At 39.7% G+C, this 22,727-nt stretch overlaps 1 long non-coding RNA gene across 1 annotated transcript in view; it reads left to right on the plus strand.

Moving 5' to 3' along the window:
• LOC133249346 (uncharacterized) overlaps nt 1-16,494 on the plus strand; it is a 31,841-nt gene extending 15,347 nt beyond the window's left edge. The window contains exons 5-6 of the long non-coding RNA XR_009736915.1: nt 12,056-12,143; nt 16,141-16,494. This is a non-coding gene — a long non-coding RNA (uncharacterized LOC133249346). The remainder of the gene's footprint in view (nt 1-12,055; nt 12,144-16,140) is intronic.
• The last annotated feature ends 6,233 nt before the right edge of the window (nt 16,495-22,727 follow it).

Genomic DNA, 22,727 nt, shown 5'->3' on the forward strand with positions numbered 1-22,727 from the left:
GCCTCCTAGCCTGCTGGCAATTCTTCTAGAGTGCTTGATCTAGGCTGTGGCCACATGAGTGTTTACATATGTAAAGATTCATTTATCTGTAATAAATGATATTTTCAGAAAAAGAAAACTATTGAGAGACTTAATCAGTAGTAGGTGTGCATTCAAAGAAATAAAAAGGCAGAGCTTCAATTAGAAAGAAATGAGCCTCGATAGAAGCAAGCAATGCAGGCAGAAGTAAATAGCACAGAAAGGGTCAAATGTGGGTTAACATTATAACCATTATTGTATAACAGTATAACATGTATAATAGTAAAACATTATTGTATAAAACAATAATAGTAATGTCAAAGGACATTTGTAATATCTAGAACTAAAATAACTGACAGCAATAGCACAAGAGAAGAGAAGGAACAGAGTGAAGTGCTCCAGAATCCTTGCGTTGTCTGGTACTTTGTAAAAATCCAGGTTTATCCATGACTTGAATAAACGAAGGATGTATGTCATAATCTCAAGAGAAGTGATGCCCAATTAAAATACAATGCAAGCTACAAATGAGCATCACATAAGTGAATCTTCAATTTCTAGCGGCTATATTAAAACAAGTAAAAATAAATGTGAAATTAATTTTAATAATATATTTCTAATCTAGTACATCTATAATTAATTATTGATGTAATATTAATAATAATTTAATTATTTATATTTAATTTAATTATTAATAATAAAATCTATAATAAAATTATTAATGAGGATCCTTAAAATAATATTAAGTCTTCAAAATCTGGTGTCTTACTTTTTATTCCACATCTCAATTTAGACTAGTCACATTTCAAGTTCTCACATGTGGCTACTAATATATTGGACAGCCCAACTCTAGAGCAGTGATTCTCAAGAAGAGAGATCATGCCCCCTGGGGGATATATGACAGTGTCTAAAGACATTTTTGATTGTCATGATTGTAGGAGCATGGGTGGTACTATTGTTATCTAGAGGGTGGAGACCATGGATGATAAAAAAAAAAATCTTATACACAAACAGCCCCCTCCTATCCCATAAAGAATTCTTCAGTCCAAAATGTCAGTCACAACATGGCCGAGAAACCCTGCTCCAGAGTAACTGCTAAAATAAAATTTAAAAATTATACAACTAGTAAGATAATGGTGGGAAGGAGGAGAATTAACAGTAAAAATTACGTAACTAATTCAAGAGTAAAGAATGGAAAGAAAAAAGGAATATAGAACAGAAAGGACAAATAGCAAACAGTTATCGCAGTAAATTTACACTAAATAAATAAATGGATTAACATTCTAATTAAAGATTAAGATGGTCAAATCAGGTAAAAGTCCCTACCTATATGTTGCAACTTTTTTTTTTTAACATATTAGTATGCAGAAATGTTCAAAGTACAAACTTTGGGTTTGTATAGTTACAAACTATGATTACAAAGTCCATACCTGCAGACTCTAACCAAAATAAAACTGGTATGGCTATGCTAAGATCAAAATAGATTTTAATGCAAGATGTATTACTAGAAGCATAGAAAGATATTTCATAATGAATGATACAAGAGTCCTCCATCAAAGTGATGGAAGTGATTGATTTAAAATGTCAGATGACCACATTACTTCACTGATATAAATCTTTTGGTGTCTCCCCACTGACCTTGAATAAAGCTCAGACTACAGTTATAGTAGATAAGATCCTTTGTGAATCACCTGCTTTACCTCTCATGACATTTCTTTCCACAAAGAATTTCAGTTTCCACAAAATTCATGTTCAGCCATGTTGAAGAGCATGCAATTTACTCAAACTCATCCTATTGTTTTATGCTGCCTGTGTTTTTGCTCATATTAGTCCTTTTCCCTGTAATGCTTTTCTTCATGGAAATCACCTGGAAAAGTTCTATTTATTTTTCAAAGCTGTCTTCTGTTATACCCTCGCTAAATCTTTTCTTACTGATCTCTGCATATAATCCTTCCCTCCTCTATGTACCTCTGTACCTCATGAACATATAAAAAAATAATTTCTTGTACAATTCTGCCTTTTCCTGGTAGCCAGCAGGAAGATGTTAGGCACTCAATTTTTTTTTTTTTTTTTTTTAGAAGCTAAAGTATTTGCCAAAGCAAAAATTTAGCTATGACTATAAAGAAGGTTCCATAGCTCATCAGGCACTCTATCTATCAGATCTAGGCCCTTAAATCTATTTCTCACTTCCACTGTATAATCATAAGGGATTTGATTTCGGTCATACCTGAATGGTCTAGTGGTTTTCCCTACTTTCTTCAATTTAAGTCTGAATTTGGCAATAAGGAGTTCATGGTCTGAGCCACAGTCAGCTCCTGGTCTTGTTTTGCTGACTGTATAGAGCTTCTCCATCTTTGGCTGCAAAGAATATAATCAATCTGATTTCGGTGTTGACCATCTGGTGATGTCCATGTATAGAGTCTTCTCTTGTGTTGTTGGAAGAGGGTGTTTGTTATGACCAGTGCATTTTCTTGGCAAAACTCTATTAGTCTTTGCCCTGCTTCATTCTGTATTCCAAGGCCACATTTGCCTGTTACTCCAGGTGTTTCTTGACTTGCTACTTTTGCATTCCAGTCCCCTATAACAAAAAGGACATCTTTTTTGGGTGTTAGTTCTAAAAGGTCTTGTAGGTCTTCATAGAACCGTTCAACTTCAGCTTCTTCAGCGTTACTGGTTGGGGAATAGACTTGGATTACTGTGATATTGAATGGTTTGCCTTGGAAACGAACAGAGATCATTCTGTTGTTTTTGAGATTGCATCCAAATACTGCATTTTGGACTCTTTTGTTGACCATGATGGCTACTCCATTTCTTCTGAGGGATTCCTGCCCGCAGTAGTAGATATAATGGTCATCTGAGTTAAATTCACCCATTCCACTCCATTTCAGTTCGCTGATTCCTCGAATGTCGACATTCACTTTTGCCATCTCTTGTTTGACCACTTCCAATTTGCCTTGATTCATGGACCTGACATTCCAGGTTCCTATGCAATATTGCTCTTTACAGCATCGGACCTTGCTTCTATCACCAGTCACATCCACAGCTGGGTATTCTTTTTGCTTTGGCTCCATCCCTTCATTCTTTCTGGAGTTATTTTTCCACTGATCTCCAGTAGCATATTGGGCACCTACTGACCTGGGGAGTTTCTCTTTCAGTATCCTATCATTTTGCCTTTTCATACTGTTTATGGGGTTCTCAAGGCAAGAATACTGAAGTGGTTTGCCATTCCCTTCTTCAGTGGACCTCATTCTGTCAGACCACATTCTGATGAGCTATGGAATGAGGTTCGTGACATTGTACAGGAAACAGGGATCAAGACCATCCCTATGGAAAAGAAATGCAAAAAAGCAAAATGGCTGTCTGGGGAAGCCTTACAAATAGCTGTGAAAAGAAAAGAAGTGAAAAGCAAAGGAGAAAAGGAAAGATATAAACATCGGAATGCAGAGTTCCAAAGAATAGCAAGAAGAGATAAGAAAGCCTTCTTCAGCAATCAATGCAAAAAAAATAGAGGAAAACAACAGAATGGGAAAGACTAGGGATCTCTTCAAGAAAATCAGAGATACCAAAGGAACATTTCATGCAAAGATGGGCTCGATAAAGGACAGAAATGGTATGGACCTAACAGAGGCAGAAGATATTAAGAAGAGATGGCAAGAATACACAGAAGATCTGTACAAAAAAGATCTTCACGACCCAGATAATCACTATGGTATGATCACTGACCTAGAGCCAGACATCCTGGAATGTGAAGTCAAGTGGGCCTTAGAAAGCATCACTACGAACAAAGCTAGTGGAGGTGATAGAATTCCAGTTGAGCTATTCCAAATCCTGAAAGATGATGCTGTGAAAGAGCAATCAATTCCAATATGCCAGAAAATTTGGAAAACTCAGCAGTGGCCACAGGACTGGAAAAGGTCAGTTTTCATTCCAATCCCAAAGAAAGGCAATGCCAAAGAATGCTCAAACTACTGCACTCATCTCACACGCTAGTAAAGTAATGCTTAAAATTCTCCAAGCCAGGCTTCAGCAATATGTGAACCGTGAACTTCCTGATGTTGAAGCTGGTTTTAGAAAAGGCAGAGGAACCAGAGATCAAATTGCCAACATCTGCTGGATCATGGAAAAAGCAAGAGAGTTCCAGAAAAGCATCTATTTCTGCTTTACTGACTATGCCAAAGCCTTTGACTGTGTGGATCACAATAAACTGTGGAAAATTCTTCAAGAGATGGGAATACCAGACCACCTGATCTGCCTCTTGAGAAATCTGTATGCAGGTCAGGAAGCAAGAGTTAGAACTGGACATGGAACAACAGACTGGTTCCAAATAGGAAAAGGAGTACGTCAAGGCTGTATATTGTCACCCTGCTTATTTAACTTATATGCAGAGTACATCATGAGAAACGCTGGACTGGAAGAAACACAAGCTGGAATCAAGATTGCCGGGAGAAATATCAATAACCTCAGATATGCAGATGACACCACCCTTATGGCAGAAAGTGAAGAGGAACTCAAAAGCCTCCTGATGAAGGTGAAAGTGGAGAGTGAAAAAGTTGGCTTAAAGCTCAACATTCAGAAAATGAAGATCATGGCAAGGGAAGTTATGACCAACCTAGATAGCATATTCAAAGCAGAGACATTACTTTGCCAACAAAGGTCCGTCTAATCAAGGTTATGGTTTTTCCTGTGGTCATGTATGGATGTGAAAGTTGGACTGTGAAGAAGGCTGAGCACCGAAGAATTGATGCTTTTGAACTGTGGTGTTGGAGAAGACTCTTTAGAGTCCCTTGGACTGCAAGGAGATCCAACCAGTCCATCCTAAAGGAGATCTGTCCTGGGATTTCTTTGGAAGGAATGATGCTAAAGCTGAAACTCCAGTACTTTGGCCACCTCATGTAAAGAGTTGACTCATTGGAAAAGACTCTGATGCTGGGAGGGATTGGGGGCAGGAGGAGAAGGGGATGACAGAGGATGAGATGGCTGGATGGCATCACTGACTCGATGGATGTGGGTCTGAGTGAACTCTGGCAGTTGGTGATGGACAGGGAGGCCTGGCGTGCTGGGATTCATGGGGTCGCAAAGAGTCGGACACGACTGAGCGACCGATCTGATAAAGAAGGTTGAGTGCCGAAGAATTGATTCTTTCCAACTGTGGTGCTGGAGTACACTCTTGAGAGTCCCTTGGGCTGCAAGGAGATCAAATCAGTCAATCTTAAAGGTAATCAACCCTGAAAATTCATTGGAAAGATTGATGCTGAAGCTGCCGTTCCAATAGATTGGCCACCTGATGCAAAGAGCTGACTCATTGGAAAAGACCCTGAAGCTGGGAAAGATTGAAGGTGGGAAGAAAAAGGGATGGCAGAGGACAAGATGGTTGGATGGCATCACCAACTCAATGGACATGAGCTTAAGCAAACTCTGGGAAATGGTGAAGGACAGGGAAGCCTGGCATGCTGCAGTCCATGGGGTCGCAAGGAGTTGGACATGACTGAGTGACTGAACAACAACAGTGAGAGTCAGATGCTTTTTAAAGGTACCTATTTGACTTTCTAATTCTGATGTTCAAACCTGAGATTCAGCCTTTGTAGTAACTCAGGTTTTTGGAGTCTAATTTCATGTTAGGCACTTACTTTTACTGAACTTAATCTATTTGTGTTGGTAACTGCAATAGCCTTAGAGAGATACTTGCTAGAACATTGTCTAAAATTTTTACCAATGTATTTTTCCAATTAATATAGTCCTTTTAGATTTAAATGGCAACCCACTCCAGTATTCTTGCCTAGAGACTTCCATTGACCGAGAAGTCTGGTAGGCTGGTCCATGGGGTCACAAAGACTCGGACACGACTGAGCGACTTCACTCACTCACTCAGTCTTTTAGATTCAGCTCAAATCACTTGTAAATTGTTTATATAATGACTTCAATTAGTATCTTTTAGACTAAAGTCTCATTATTCTGTTCTCATTTTATTAATTTTATACTTATGAATGGAGTCATGTCAGTATAATACCTGCGAAAGAATGTCTATTTATACTGCTCTTTTGTAATAGATTGCTTCTTTTTCATACCTTGATTCTTGTACAGTAGTTTTCTAGACTGACCTAGTCCAATTGTAATTAGTAAATGAATTAACTTGAAAAACTTTCATCTTAGGTATTTATAAAAAGCATGAATCCACATTCTGCTGAGAATTTAGAGTAGAATTTTCAGAAGTTATTCAATGCAGCACTATTGAACAGGGTTATATCATTAGGAAAAACTGCAATGACAAGGTTCTAATTTCTGGATGTTATTCAAAGTATTTTCAGCTGATTCTACAGTTCTTTTTGCTAGACTCAGAAATTAAAATAACTTCTTGGATGAATTGATTTATAACCAGTGTAATAATGCTTTCATAATTTTAGAATGGCTCAGATTTGTGTTACAGTAGACTAGTTAAGGACAAAAACTTCGGGTCAAACTGCAAAGATCTAAATTCAAGCTTTGCTAGATCCTAGCTATATAATTTTGGTCAATTCCTTAACTTCCCTAAGGTGCAGTTTTTCATCTGTAAAATATAGATGATAATACTATGTACGCCAGAGGTTATTTTGAGGTTTGAATGACTTAAAATAAATAAGACAGTGTGATTCCCCTTGCTCAGTCACCAAGTCGTCTTTGTGAACTCACGGTCTGTAGCCTGCCAGACTCCTCTGTCTATGGAATTTCCCAGGCTAGAATACTGGAGTGGGGTGCCATTTCCTTCTCCAGGGGATCTTCCCAACCCAGGGATTGAATCCGCATCTCCTGAATTGGCAGGTGGATTCTTTACTACTGAGCCACCTGAGAAGCCCCATGATTCCTCTTACATAGTAAATATTCAGTAGAAATGAGCTAACACAAAAAATATAGCTAGGTAAAATCAATAACTCATATAGTTAATCAAAACAGCTATTTTATATCATCTACCATGTATCTATGGAGAAGGCAATGGCACCCCACTCCAGTACTCTTGCCTGGAAAATCCCATGGACGGAGGAGCCTGGTGGGCTGCAGTCCATGGGATATTGAAGAGTTGGACACGACTGAGTGACTTGACTTTCCCTTTTAACTTTCATGCATTGGAGAAGGAAATGGCAACCCACTCCAGTGTTCTTGCCTGGAGAATCCCAGGGACGGGGGAGCCTGGTGGGCTGCCATCTATGGGGCCGCACAGAGTCAGACATGACTGAAGCAACTTAGCAGCAGCAGCAGTAACCATATATCTAAGGGTTTTCCCAGTGGTGCTAGTAGTAAAGAATTCGCCTGCCAAATGCAGGAAACATAAGAAACGCAGACACAACTGAAGCGACTTAGCATGCACCATGTATCTAGGTACTATTAACAAAAGCTACAATTTAATGATCACTGAGCTATGTATTGTATATACATTATCTCATTTAAATATTATAGTAACTGAGAGTTGACTGTAATGTCCCTTATTTTATTGATAAGTTAACTAAGGTTCAGAGATTATAAGGTCAAAGTTATAAATATGCATGCATGTGTTCTAAGTCACTTCGGCCGTGTCCCACTCTTTGCGACCCTATGGACTATAGCCTGCCAGGCTCCTCTGTCCGTGGGATTCTCCAGGGAAGAATACTGGAGTGGGTCACGATGCCCTCCTCCAGGGGATCTTCCTGGACCAGGGATTGAACCTGCATCTCCTGCCTTGGCAGGTGGGTTCTTTACCACTTGTACCACCTGGGAAGTCCTCAAAGTTATAAGCTCAGTATGAATATTTTATATGTGGCTTCCCTGGTGGCTTAGACAGTAAAGAATCACCTGCAGTGCGGGAGACCTGGGTTCGATCCCTGCGTTGGGAAGATCCCCTGGAGGAGGGCATGGTGACCCAACCAGTATTCTTGACTGGAGAATCCCCATGGACAGAGGAGCCTGATGGGCTACAGTCTATGGGGTCACAGAGAGTCAGACTATGCACAGCATATGTAAAATAGATGGCTAGGGGGAAGATGCTGTATAACATAGGGAGTTCAACCTGGTGCCCTCTAGCATCCCACCTAGAGGGGTGGGATGGGGTGGGAGACGGAAAGGAGGCTTAAAAGGGAGCTTGCATATGTATACTTATGGCTATTTTGCATTATTGTATGGCAGAAATCAACACAACATTATAAACCAATTATCTTCCAATTAAAAAAATAGAGTATTTTGACATGGTCATTTGAAGCAGACATTTTAATACCAGAGATATTTTGGTGCGGCCTATAAAAACAAATGTTGAAACGTCCTATTTTCCCCTACAAAATAAAAATAACTTTATTGTGCTCTTTTCCAATTAAAATAACATCACATATTGAAAACAATTTGGGCAATACAAGAAGGTATAAGACTTACTTATTACTTCTTCATTTAAAGGTGGCCAAGAATGCTCAAACTACCGCACAATTGCACTCATCGCACATGCTAGTAAAGTAATGCTCAAAATTCTCCAAGCCAGGCTTCAGCAATACATGAACCGTGAACTTCCTGATGTTCAAGCTGGTTTTAGAAAAGGCAGAGGAACCAGAGATCAAGTTGCCAACGTCCGCTGGATCATGGAAAAAGCAAGAGAGTTCCAGAAAAACATCTATTTCTGCTTTATTGACTATGTCAAAGTCTTTGACTGTGTGGATCACAATAAACTGTGGAAAATTCTTCAAGAGATGGGAATACCAGACCACCTGACCTGCCTCTTGAGAAACCTATATGCAGGTCAGGAAGCAACAGTTTGAACTGGACATGGAACAACAGACTGGTTCCAAATAGGAAAAGGAGTACGTCAAGGCTGTATATTGTCACCCTGCTTATTTAACTTATATGCAGAGTACATCATGAGAAATGCTGGGCTGGATGAAGCACAAGCTAGAATCAAGAATGCCGGGAGAAATATCAATCACTTTAGATGTGCAGATGACACCACCCTTATGGCAGAAAGTGAAGAGGAACTCAAAAGCCTCTTGATGAAAGTGAAAGTGGAGAGTGAAAAAGTTGGCTTAAAGCTCAACATTCAGAAAGCGAGGATCATGGCATCCGGTCCCATCACTTCATGGGAAATAGATGGGGAAACAGTGGAAACAGTGTCAGACTTTATTTTTTTGGGCTCCAAAATCACTGCAGATGGTGATTGCAGCCATGAAATTAAAAGATGCATACTCCTTGGAAGGAAAGTTATGACCAACCTAGATAGCATATTCAAAAGCAGAGACATTACTTTGCCAACAAAGGTCTGTCAAGTCAAGGCTATGGTTTTCCAGCGGTCATGTATGGATGTAAGAATTGGACTGTGAAGAAAGCTGAGCGCCGAAGAATTGATGCTTTTGAATGTGGTGTTGGAAAAGACTCTTGAGAGTCCCTTGGACTGCAAGGAGATCCAACCAGTCCATTCTAAAGGAGATCAGTCCTGGGTGTTCTTTGGAAGGACTGATGACGAAGCTGAAACTCCAATACTTTGGCCACCTCATGTGAAGAGTTGACTCATTGGAAAAGACTCTGATGCTGGGAGGGATTGGGGGCAGGAGGAGAAGGGGACGACAGAGGATGAGATGGCTGGATGGCATCACTGACTCGATGGACATGAGTTTGAGTAAACTCCGGGTGTTGGTGATGGACAGAGAGGCCTGGCGTGCTGCGATTCATGGGGTTGCAAAGAGTAGACACGACTGAGCGACTGAACTGAACTGAACTGAGTTGAGCGACTTTCACTTTCAGTATCCCTCATGTGGAGTAGGGGAAATGGCTGAAGGTGGCCAAAACCATAAAGACTTCCAGTTATAAGATAAATAAATTCTGGGGAAGTAATGTACAGCATGGTGACTACCATTAACAATACTGTGTTGTTTATTTGAAAGTTGCTAAGAGAATGTATCTTAACAGGATCCAAGAACTGGAGAGTAGCATCGACAAACATACCCTACAATGTGTACACTGGATAGCTAGCGGGAAGCAGCTGTCTAGCAACAGGGAGCTCTGCCTGGTGGTGTGTGATGACCTAGAGAAGTGGGATCAGGGGGCTTGGGAGAGAGGCTTTGAGGGAGGGGATAAATGTATACGGCCAGCTGACTCACATTGTTGTCCAGCAGAAACCAACACAACATTGTAAAGCAATTATCCTCCAATTAAAAATAAATTGAACAAATAAATAAAAATAAAAAGAGGATCCAAGGAAAACACTGTAAGTATGTGAGGTGATGGATGTTAAATACTGTGGTAATCATTTCGCTGTATATATGTATACAAATATGTATACACCTTAAACTAATACAATGTTATATGGCTGTTACAGCTCACTAAAACTGGGGAAATAAAAAGAATTTTCACAGTAAATTTGACACTTAACAATGCATAGTTGTTACTGTCCTGAATGATAATTAGGAATCTGTGGTAAACGATTCTTTTAATGGTTGCAATTATATTAATGTCACAGAGTCAAACTGTTTTCCTTCTTATTAAAAACTAAATTTCATGATTTTTTCAATAAAAATGGTACATATTAAAAGTCCACTCTGATTCTATAGACTTTTAATAGTTTAAACTTGATCACACTCATGCTGACTGATTTGCATATTTAAAAATCCAAGATCTTGAACTCCTACCTCACAGACTTATGGAGGTTAAATGGTTCAAGTTCAAGTTGTTGAAGACAAACTGTAATTGTGTTCCTCAAACCCCTTCCTCAATTATTCGGTCAAGATTCAAGGCAGACAAGACCACTCCTTTTACTGTACCCTTGCCATGGGTACAAACCTAATTATGTGAAGAAAAGGGTCAGGGTGAATAAAGTGAAAGGAGGGAATGATGTAGGAAAAAATGGCCTCAAGTTTTTCATTCATTCCTTCTTTTACAAATATCTGGATGTCCTTCGTAAAGCATTTGAACAACATGCCTGTTCTCTCTTTCCTTAAGGGCTTGCCTGAGAGTACAAGGCAGCACAGATGGGGCTCTGAAGCAGTGGAGATATGCTCAGAGTTGGGAAATAAATCTTACTCGGCTTTTCACATAATGCAAGTGCTAGCTATTGTATTTAGCTGCCAAGTGCACCAGCCAACTCCCATCATACTTTCTAGTGGCAAAGCTTATATTCCTGGGCATGTAGCTCAGACCAGGTCAACCAGAATATTTCTTCCTCTTGGGGAAGTAAGTCATATGATCCAAGTCACAATGTTTCACCAGAATTGTTCTGGATGCAGATAGCAAGGAAAGCCTTATTTTTGAATACTGGAGTTAGAAGTTTGTGAAAATAGATGCCAGTGGTCTTATTTCTTATCTTGTGGAAATAATGAAATCACAGAGAGAGAGCAGAGTTATTATAGATGTGGTGAGATATGAGAGAGAGATAGAGAGGGGCCAGGAAGCACCGCCTGCTGTTTCCAGGTCTGAGGTTCTAGAAGCTGTCATTGCTCAGGGTGTTAGTCAATGAAAATTTCTGGGCTCAGGCGGCTGCCTCCTCTGTATCACACTTCACCATCTGGAGCTGAAAGAGGCACTGTTCATGCCCAGGGCTCAGATTAAGTCTTACATAAACAATTCCTTCACCCTCTGGCCTCCAGGTTCTTATCTTCTACCAGCAATGTTTTCAACTCACATCTCCCAAGAAAAGCAACTCTTTTCAGGTATAAAGGAGTTTCAGTCTCAGGGGAAGAGACTTACTCAAAGGAGCCAAATTTGTCGAAACTCAACTTTTGTTTACTAAGTGAACAATCTTTTACATAATTAAATGAGCCCTTCTTTTAAAAATTGTAGTCTTTGCTGTATATTTACATAACAAAAAACTCAAGAGGCTTAATTAGAACAAAGCTGCTGTTTGTCCCAAATGTGGTTCCATGTCTTTTTGAAACAAACAAACAAAAAAAACAACATTGGCAGCTTTGAAATGGAAATTTTTTTCAATTCCTACTCTTCTCAACCAAGGTGTCAAGATTCTACCCTAGTTCTATCTCAAAATATCTTGCAACTTTCTTCTTCCTAGTAGTCTGTGCAAGAAGCTTTTCACAGCTTGTGCCTTACCAACTGGAATTTAATCTTTCAGATGGGAGGGCAGGTGACTTTCCCGTGTTGTTCCAGATGTCACTCTAAAGTTCCAGTGCACACTGTAACCATCCGACTGGGGTTATTCGGTGAGTACTTAGAATTGTAGGATCAAAATAGTGAAATGTCAAGGAAAGACATAGAAAGTTAGGAGAAACTACAGTGAAGGTAATTAGTTGGATTAATCGGTCATGTGATGGGCTCAGACTGCTGTGACTTTTAAGGACATCTGTGGTATATTCTTGGGGGCAGGATAGAAGCCTTCAAAAGAGACCAGGTTAGAGCATAGTGCAAGTTAGAAAACAATGCAGTCCTCCCAGCTGTATTTGGATGTGGTGCAAACCCTCCTAATTTCTTGCCCTGCCTCTTCACACTGTTGTCAATGTGATAACAGCTGCAGTCCTGATCAGTCTCTCATCTGAAGTTTTCACAACGGCTCTCTCTTCAGTCTTGATACTTCTGCCATTTGACTGGGTTCCTGAACTGGTCCCATTCTCCTTTCTGCTTCTGTTATTTGTGTTCACAGCATAAAGGGGATTCTGACATGAGATATGACATATGACAGTCTGGATATTATTTTTGTCCCTATAAAAAAAAGAGATGGGTGTTTTAAAGAAAGACCCATAATCACCACAGGTAGGAGTGCTACAAAAGCTGAGCTGCAAGATTTCAGCTGGAGAGTGAGAACTAGTAACCAGATTTTTCCTCCAGCACCATCCTGCTTTTCCACAAGAGACTAGAAGCAGGCACCAGCGAAGATTCAGTGTTTGGTGAGATGAGGCCCACGGCATGGTTCGGAAAGTCTAGGGTACTGAACTTCTGCTAGAAATGGCTGTATTAAATATTATCGCCTTGGAATCCTGGTGTTTCGGATATGATAGATTGGTTTACATAATACCCATTCCACCCACTTCCTTGACTTTTTCTTATCCGACTCTACTGCAGCAGTTGTAAAACCTAAACACTCAGTTCCTCAGCATTTCTTGAAACTGAAGCGCCAGGTGACATGGTTCTACCCCCTGAGGCATAGGCAGATGTGATTTAGCATCACAATTTTCCCTCTCTTATTTTTGCCTGGTTTTTAGTTTCAAGAACGGGAGGCACTGATGCCATTTGGTACCATAAGGCAACAAGTAAGAGAACAAATGAAAGCAAGATAAAGATGATAGACCAAAAAGGCAGAAGCCATAAGATCAGCCTGGAACTGCCTATCCCAAGATTTGCGTCAGTGAGACAAGAAACTTCTACTCCTTTAAGCCAGTACTTGGCATCCTTTTCCATATCTTAGCACACAACGAAATGAAAATATTCATAATCCACATGGAGGTAGATAGACAAAGCTTCTTAGAACCGGAGACAATCTCATAGCTTAAATGCCAACTCTAAAGACTAAATGATCACTATCTCAGTTTACTTTTAACCATTTATAGCTCTCAGAGGATTGTGACTTAAGCCACTTTTAGTTGGGGTTTCTTTTCTCTGAATCTGAACACACTTTGATGCACTAGATTTTGAACAGAGTCTTGGGAGGTAAGAAAGTAACTTTTAACTGGAGAAAGAGGGAATGGGTAGGTAACTGAAATTCATGATAAAGGTAAAAAGCAAGTTAGACTCTGTAGGGTAAAAATGAAAATGTGGCATGTAAAAAGGAAATTCTGTTGAAAAGGAGGGATTTCTGATTTAAAGAATCAGAGGGATGCTCATTGTAATGAGAAGTATAGGCTCTGCAGGTGTCTGGCTAATAGAATGGAGATGGAGATCTTCAGAATCAAGCAAGGAAAGAAATAAGGATTAAGGGAGTTGGGGCTGTTAAATTACCTTAGAGTAAGGAAGATACAAATATGGAGGAAGAAAGTACTGTTGTAGGCTGAAGGTATCCATGGAGAAGGAAGAGGTCTCTGCTAGGTAATGCTGTGAATTGGGGAAAGGAATTAGACTGAAGATTTACATTTTACGTGATAAGATTGGAAGGGAAGGTCCTCACTCTGTTGTGTGGAAGTAGATTGAGAATCTAGAAGAACATTAATTCTGAGGAATGGACCATATATTTCTCCTTCTCTCAACCTTGCCATCCCTCCACTGCCCATATTTCCCCTTTGAACTTTTTCTGTTCCTCCTATTCTGGGTTATTTAGGTCAGACTGTAGCACTAAAAATAAGATATATAGATGAGTTTATTTTTCCAAACCTCCTTCCCTGATGACAAAGATTCTCTCCTTGACCAGACTCTACTTAGTTTCCTTGGAACTCTATTTCAACTAGGCCTGCCTTTGGAATTTCCGTGTTCCTTTCAGCATTTTCCAACTTTATCAAGAATCTTGTTAAAGTCACTTTAACTAGAATTCCCCATCCTTCATATCTGATCACCCTCAATATTTAGTTTGGTTCCTTATCTGTCACCATCCCCCAGGTGGTGTCTGGCCTGGCTACAGCAAGAATCCTGTTAGGTCAGTTTAACCAGAATCCCCCCTACCCCACTGCTGATGTTTCCTATTAGTAGTAATCTCCCCCACCCAACTCTTTTCCTTGGCTAAAAGTTCCCCTTGCCTATGCTTTGTTAGGAGTTGAGTCAAATCTCTGTCTCCCACTGCAAGATCCTGCTGCGGTTGTCCCTATATCCTTTACAGTGATCTCCCTTGAATAACATCTACCTTACCACCTTCAACAAAGGTCATGAATAACATTTTCTTTAACAATTTGAATAAATTTTCCCCTAACGTTTATCAGGAGTTACAACAATGAAACAATAATGATTATTAGTGTAGATAATATACATCTTAAGGATGATAAATTGTTGAACATGTACTAGATGTCTGACATCATTCAAAGTGCTATACAAATATTAACTCATCACTACTCCAGTATTCTTGCCTGGAGAATCCCATGGACAGTGGAGCCTGATGCGCTATAGTCCATCGAGTTGCAAAGAGTCAGACACGACTGAGTGACTGAACAATGACAACAATCCTCATAAAAACCCAACCAACTTTGTGTTAAGGCAGCATTGAGCATTATGATTTGGTGTGTGAAAGACAAAATGTACTAGACAATTGAGGAAGTTATTCATCTGTAAGATAGCAGTAAAGAGACAATTTAATGAGGGATGTCTTGAAGAACAGGCAGGGGCCTGGGATTCTATGGAGGCAGGTAAGCAAGAGTGTCATCTGCCATGAGGGGGTTATGAAGAATGACAGAGACAGAGTTGTGCTTTGCAGGTATGCATTTCCCAGAACATGAGAACATACAAGGATTTCCAAACCACTGCTGCTCAAAACACAGGGTTCAAATAAAAGTTCAACACTGTCTGGTGAATGAAGAATGAGAGAAGTATTGAATGTACCATTCAATTTAATGATAATTGTCAAACTCTATACCTCTAATTTTAAATCCGTTAATATTGATTAAATGCAAAGACTATTACTCTACATGTTTTCTAAAATTATCTAGTGTTAAATTTAAGGATAATGGAAAACCTAGGGTCATCCTCAGTGCTACATTTTAAGAAAAGCCAACCAAGGTGCGATAGACAACCAGAAGGGGGTTATTTATGATACAAAATGATGACAAAGTTTTTAACAAACTTCCCAATGATTTATTTTTGGAAATAGCATCAATAGTGAAGGGCCACCTGAGAACACAATAATAAGAAAAATACGGTTGCTCTCTGGAAAGCTAATCTTATGGCTTAAAAAAAAAAAAAAGGAACAGGTCTGTCCAGGTCATAGGTATCTTCAGAACATTAAATAGTGCTTTGCACAGAGTAGACACGCAAATATTTCTTAAATTAGTGACTTTGTATGAGTAAAACCTGGAGACTATATAGAATTACAGGACTAAAGTGTTTGGGAATGTCCCAAACTGTAGTCAAAACAAACTAGGTGCAAAATCTGGAATGTGATCAAACTTTAATAAATAAAACTCTAAGCAGTGGTATTATACCTTATTTAAAAAGATGATATAAATGTAGGGGTTCAAAACATGCCAGAATATACCAGTTTGGGACATTAACTGTTTTGAGTTACAAATACTAGAAAAACAACAGACATAAGAAAGCTACACTGACCTTCTCTTTTCTTTGTGAAAATAGGAGAGAAAACTCCTAAGAAGAGATGCCCTTCCTGTACATGGAGGTGGAGAAATTCTTATCACCAGGAACAGGGAGTCGAGATTGCAAAGAAATTGCACAAACAAACCTTGCTAAAAGAACCCTTCTCTGCCTTTGTGTAGTCCCCTCATGTATTTTAGGTACTTTTCCACAATTACTAAAGTGTGTTCAATCTATTAATAGTATCTTATATACTTAGTATCTATGTGCTTATCACATAGGCCTAAATACCTTGTGGGTCTTCATTTTCCTGTGAAGACATTCATGCACACATGAAAATAAAATTTATATGCTTTTCTCATGTTACTCTGTCTATATCAATTTAATTCTCAGGTTCAGTCACAGACCTTAAGAGGGTAGAGGAGAAGTTTTGCCTCCCTTATACAACCAAAAGGTAAATTCTGTTTGGGGTAGAGAATTATGAAGCCCTCCAATACAAAGTTGTTAACATCCATTCAAAAACTGCCCAGGCAGAGAATGTTCAGATTAATGAAAATGGCTGAGGAGGTGAGAACTCCAAGCTTCTTTAACCTGATTCCCTTAACCATTTGAACTGCATAACTGTTGTCCTTATTTTAACACCTGTGGCCCCGCCCCGTGGCACCCCCCTCCACCTCCACACACACACTGGCACTTAATAAACAACATTGTAACTCAATTTGGCTTCCTGTGGCTGTCAGAGAAACAAATCTTAGATTTAGCACTAACCAAGGAGTTGTCAAGGCTGTATATTGTCACCCTGTTTATTTAACTTCTATGCAAAGTACATCATGAGAAACGCTGGACTGGAAGAAACACAAGCTCGAATCAAGATTGCTGGGAGAAATATCAATAACCTCAGATATGCAGATGACACCACCCTTATGGCAGAAAGTGAAGAGGAACTCAAAAGCCTCTTGATGAAAGTGAAAGAGGAGAGTGAAAAAGTTGGCTTAAAACTGAACATTCAGAAAACAAAGATCATGGCATCTGGTCCCATCACTTCATGGGAAATAGATGGGGAAACAGTGGAAACAGTGTCAGACTTTATTTTTCTGGGCTCCAAAATCACTACAGATGGTGACTGCAGCCATTAAATTAAAAGATGCTTACTCCTTGGAAGGAAAGTTATGACCAACCTAGATAGCATATTCAAAAGCAGAGACATTACTTTGCCAACAAAGGTTCGTCTAGTCAAGGCTATGGTTTTTCCTGTGGTCATGTATGGATGTGAGAGTTGGACTGTGAAGAAGGCTGAGCGCCGAAGAATTGATGCTTTTGAACTGTGGTGTTGGAGAAGACTCTTGAGAGTCCCTTGGACTGCAAGGAGATCCAAGCAGTCCATTCGGAAGGAGATCAGCCCTGGGATTTCTTTGGAAGGAATGATGCTAAAGCTGAAACTCCAGTACTTTGGCCACCTCATGCGAAGAGTTGACTCATTGGAAAAGACTCTGATGCTGGGAGGGATTGGGGGCAAGAGGAGAAGGGGACGACAGAGGATGAGATGGCTGGATGGCATCACTGACTCGATGGACGTGAGTCTCAGTGAACTCCGGGAGTTTGTGATGGACAGGGAGGCCTGGCGTGCTGCGATTCATGGGGTCGCAAAGAGTCGGACACGACTGAGCGACTGATCTGATCTGATGGAAGAATTGAACTGTAATGATACATTTAGCTATTTCTTTACAGATACATCATTAACTGACTTTTCTACCTTGGAAACTGAGAGGCTGAGAAACACAAGCAGTATTATGATTAGATTAAATTTTAGATAGCTTTTCAGGCTGCAGTGTGGATAGTGGATTTAAGACCTGAAGGACTGGGATCAGGGATACTAGTGAGAAAGTTTTTGAGATTGTCTAGGTAGGAGATAATGAGGATCTGATTAAGGAGGCTATAGAAATGTGGACTTCCCTATTGGCTCATATGGTAAAGAATCCACCTGCAATGAGGGAGATCTGGGTTTGATCTCTAGGTTGGGAAGATACCCTGGAGGAGGTCATGGCAACCCATTCCAGTATTCTTGCCTGGAGAATCCCCATGGACAGAGAAGCCTGGCAGGCTACAGTACATGGGTTTGCAGAGTTGGACAGGACTGAGCGACTAAGCACAGCACACGCACACAGAATTGTGAAACCAAAACAGGAAACAGTTCTCTGCACCCTTACTGGTGCTAATTATTATTTTCTAAATCTACTTATTTTATAGGTGACTGATGCTATCTCATTGATGTTTGGATTTCAATGTCTTCTATTAATAATGAAGATAAAATTTATCACTTGATTCTTTTGTTTAATTACTGTTTAATTTTTAAAGCTTAATTTTTCTTTTATAAAATGCTTTAGACGATAAATGTAAAAGAGATTCAAATTATCTAGAATTAACCAACAATGTTAATAGTGACATTTTAAACACACAAAATTAGTAACACCAATTGAAATGCAAAGCAATCCTATTTTGCTTTAATGTAATACATTAACTTTGGTCTGACCTTCAGCTTTGATTTACACAAAGTTGTCTGGGAGACAAAATTTACTGTCTCAGCATAGATCAAAGGATTTGTGTTGCAAAACGTGTCCAAAAAATTAATTCTAAGAAACTGAGTAAGTTTATCCAGAATTCAATCAGTCCCAAGGCTCAGGAAAACATTTTTAAAATGACGTTAGAAGAGCAATTCATAAGCATACTCTCTTATAATAATTTTCTTCTTGATGTTTATTTATTGCAAAATAAGCAAAGATGATAGAAAATAAAGGACTTTTTTTTTTAATTAGAAGAAAGTGAAACCCACAATCCTATCACCAAAACACATTTTATTTTAATTTTTTTAATACTTTAGTTTTTGTATCTGTGTGGTGATATAAGTTTGATACCTCTATAGTGTTTGGGAATTCACTCAAAAGAATATCTTCCCTTTTAAATTGCAAAGCTACTGGATTTTCTACAGCAATAATAGCTAGACAAAACTTTCCAGGTGGCGCTCATGGTAAAGAACCCTGCCTGCCCATGCAGGAGACGCAGGATGCAAGTTATACAGGAGTTGCAAGATGCAAGTCATGCAGGAGACACAAGATGCAAGATGCAAGACTCAAGAGATGCAAGTTAAATCCCTGGATCGGGAAGGTCCCCTGGAGGAGGACATGGCAACCCACCCAGTACTCTTGCCTGGAGAATTCCATGGACAGAGGAGCATGGTGGGCTACAGTCCATAGGATCGCAGACTTGGACATGACAGAAGCGATTTAGCATGCATGCACAAGCATCTAATAGTATTAGATACTATTGCAGTGACTGCTGAGCAGTTTCTTTCCATGCACCAAAAATTCTTAGAACCCAAACTCAAATTTGAAAGATGTACAAATAGCATTTTAAAATCACTTTACAGATCATTTTGACTTTAGTCATTTCCTTTTCCTCTGTTGTCAAACAAACAGTTGCTAGTATGAAAGTAATACAGGACTTCCCTGGTGGTGCAGTGGATGAGAATCTGCCTCCCAATGCAGGAGACATGGGTTTGATACCTGATCTGGGAGTGCAACTAAGCTGCTGTGCCACAACTACTGAAGCCCATGCGCCCTAGAGCATGTGCTCCATGACAAGAAAAGCTACCACAATGAGAAGTTTGTGCATCACAACTAGAGAGCAGCCCCCACTCTCCACAACTAGGGAAAGCCTGCACGGAGCGACAAAGACCCAGTGCAACCAAAAATAAAAACAATAATGAAGAAAGCAATATGGAAACACTGCAGTATTGTAAAAGGATTATGGAATCAGAACTGAACTTTCAGCCCTATAAGTCACATATTTATCACCAATCTTTTTGAATTTTAGTTTTCTCTTCTGTAAATAAAAACTGTACATGACTCTTCTAAGAATTCAGTCAGTCAGTTCATTCGCTCAGTCGTGTCTGACTCTTTGTGACCCCATGAATCGCAGCACGCCAGGCCTCCCTGTCCATCACCAACTCCCGGAGTTCACTCAGACTCATGTCCATCGAGTCAGTGATGCCATCTAGCCATCTCATCCTTTGTCATCCCCTTCTCCTCCTGCCCTCAATCCCTCCCAGCATCAGAGTCTTTTCCAATGAGTCAACTCTTTACATGAGGTGGCCAAAGTACTGGAGTTTCAGCTTTAGCATCATTCCTTCCAAAGAAATCCCAGGGCTGATCTCCTTCAGAATGGACTGGTTGGATCTCCTTGCAGTCCAAGGGACTCTCAAGCATCTTCTCCAAGCTGCCCTGTAGCAATTTACAAATTTTCATTTGTAGAAATGTCTCCCTCTCTTCTACCAGGAAGAGGAAGACTCTTAACAACTCTTATCAGTGAAGAAAGCACCAACTCAGATCTGCAATACAATCCTTACTAAACAACCCTGTTTACCATGAATTTCCTGGTCCCTTTTATATCTCTTGCCTCCCCTGCCCAAAAGCCCCCAAATTCCTTTTCCTTTGTAGGTTTTTAAACTCAAGTTCTACCTATCCATTTCTGTTACTTATTACTGACTGCTCCCATGCGTACATGTGCAATGCACATGTTAATACCTTCCTTGTTTTTCTAACACTAAAAGGAAGAGATTTTCTTTCACCTACATATCTTCCATTTCTCTCTGCGGAGAAATCATAGATGTGTCCCTTCTCTACTTTGGTCCTAGGTTTTTGATTATCACAGGTAGTATAACCTTGCTACTTGTTTCCACTGTCTCAAGATCTCACCCTTAAATAGTAACAATGACATCACTTATTCCTACCTGGAAGCCTGTTGTGAAAATCAGAAGGAAGAGATTTGATACTATTCCACATGAAAGGCCCAACTGACAGAAATTCCTATGAAGTCATGGGAAAGAGCATATTCTGCCTCAAGCTGGTGAATTTGTTGAAGTTTAGTTGTAATCTTGCTCTAAGGAAGTGATGTTGAGAGCTGCTTTTTCATTACAATCTTACTGTGAGTCCTCTGACAAGAAAGACGTTTGGTAACCTGGTTTGGGAAAACTAAACACAGCCAGAGATGAAAAACTTGTAGAACAGCAGCAAATTCTTCCATAAACCTGAGAATGTTTTTTTCCCTGCCTCAAGGATCAATTAGAAGTCGTCTCCTTTTCCTCTTAATCCCTATGGTACTCTATCTACAAGTTGAATTATAATTTCTATGCATACATTTTCTCTGTGGTTTTCCCATCAGGAATAGCCCTACCAGCAGGACAAACATACTCATCCCTGTATTTGGGTGGTTTTCCCGGGTTGTCGTGGTTACTTTACTTTCCTAGCCAATCAATACTCCCTTCCCTTTTTTATTAATATTCTTTCATTAGCTATGTTAATTTATTCATAAAGCATTTCAAATCCTGTGGACTTGGCAGGAATTATCTTTCAGGTGACTTTGCCTATAAGTCGATTACGTATAAATATATTGTTCAACTCTGAGGGCAATCTTATTTACTCGATATCCAAATTCTTGTGTGACCACTCACTATAGTGCTCTGTACTGACAACGGCAGAAAGTAAATTAATGTTTTACTTACAGCTGCATTTGAGGTTGATGCTATATCCTGGACACCAAGAGCTATTCTGACTGTGTGAAATAATGATTAAGGAACTCTCTTCAGCATTGTTTTTCCTTATAACTATTTCACTTGCGCATAGGTATCCTGCTGTTGTATTATTTCCATTTGCCCACATTTGCATATTTCCATTGTGATAAACATCTGCATTCATCCTTATTTCCTTTCCTCTTGTCTCAGAAGATGAAGTGTCCCTCCCACTGCTCAACCAACAGCAATCTGGCTTCTGCTTATCCCCCATCTCTCTCTCTCACCCCATGAAAGAAATTATCTTTATTGAAATAAAATAATGCATTGAAATGTATAAATTCAGGGAATCCTTTCCAATATTTATCTTAATGAAGCTCTTCTCTATTTCTGATTACTGGACAAGCAGTTCTCAAAATTATCGTCCATGCACTTGGAATCCCTGACATTTCTTAGGCTTCCCTGGTGGCTCAGTTGGTAAAGAATCTGCCTGCAATATGGGAGACTCGGGTTCGATCCCTGGGTTGGGAAGATCCTCTAGAGAAGGAAATGGCAACCCACTCCAGTGTTCTTGCCTGGAGAATCCCATGGACAGAAGAGGCTGGTGGGTATAGTCCATGGGGTCACAAAGACAGACATTACTTACTCGGACTCTAATCAATATGCCTAACCAATTTTATTATTTTCCTTAACGAGCTTCTCCTGTTTTGCCCACAGATATTTAATCTTGGCTGTTTCTGAGGGGTCTTTCATGAGAAACGCTGGGCTGGAAGAAGCACAAGCTGGAATCAAGATGGCCAGGAGAAATATCAATAACCTCAGATATGCAGATGACACCACCCTTATGGCAGAAAGTGAAGAGGAATTAAAAAGCCTCTTGATGAAAGTGAAAGAGGAGACTGAAAAAGTTGGCTTAAAGCTCAACATTCAGAAAACGAAGATCATGGCATCTGGTCTCATCACTTCATGGGAAATAGATGGGGAAACAGTGGAAACAGTGTCAGACTTTATTTTTGGGGCTCCAAAATCACTGCAGATGGTGACTGCAGCCATGAAATTAAAAGAC

Source organism: Bos javanicus, chromosome 6, assembly GCF_032452875.1.
Source record: "Bos javanicus breed banteng chromosome 6, ARS-OSU_banteng_1.0, whole genome shotgun sequence".
Taxonomy (NCBI): Eukaryota; Metazoa; Chordata; class Mammalia; order Artiodactyla; family Bovidae; genus Bos; species Bos javanicus.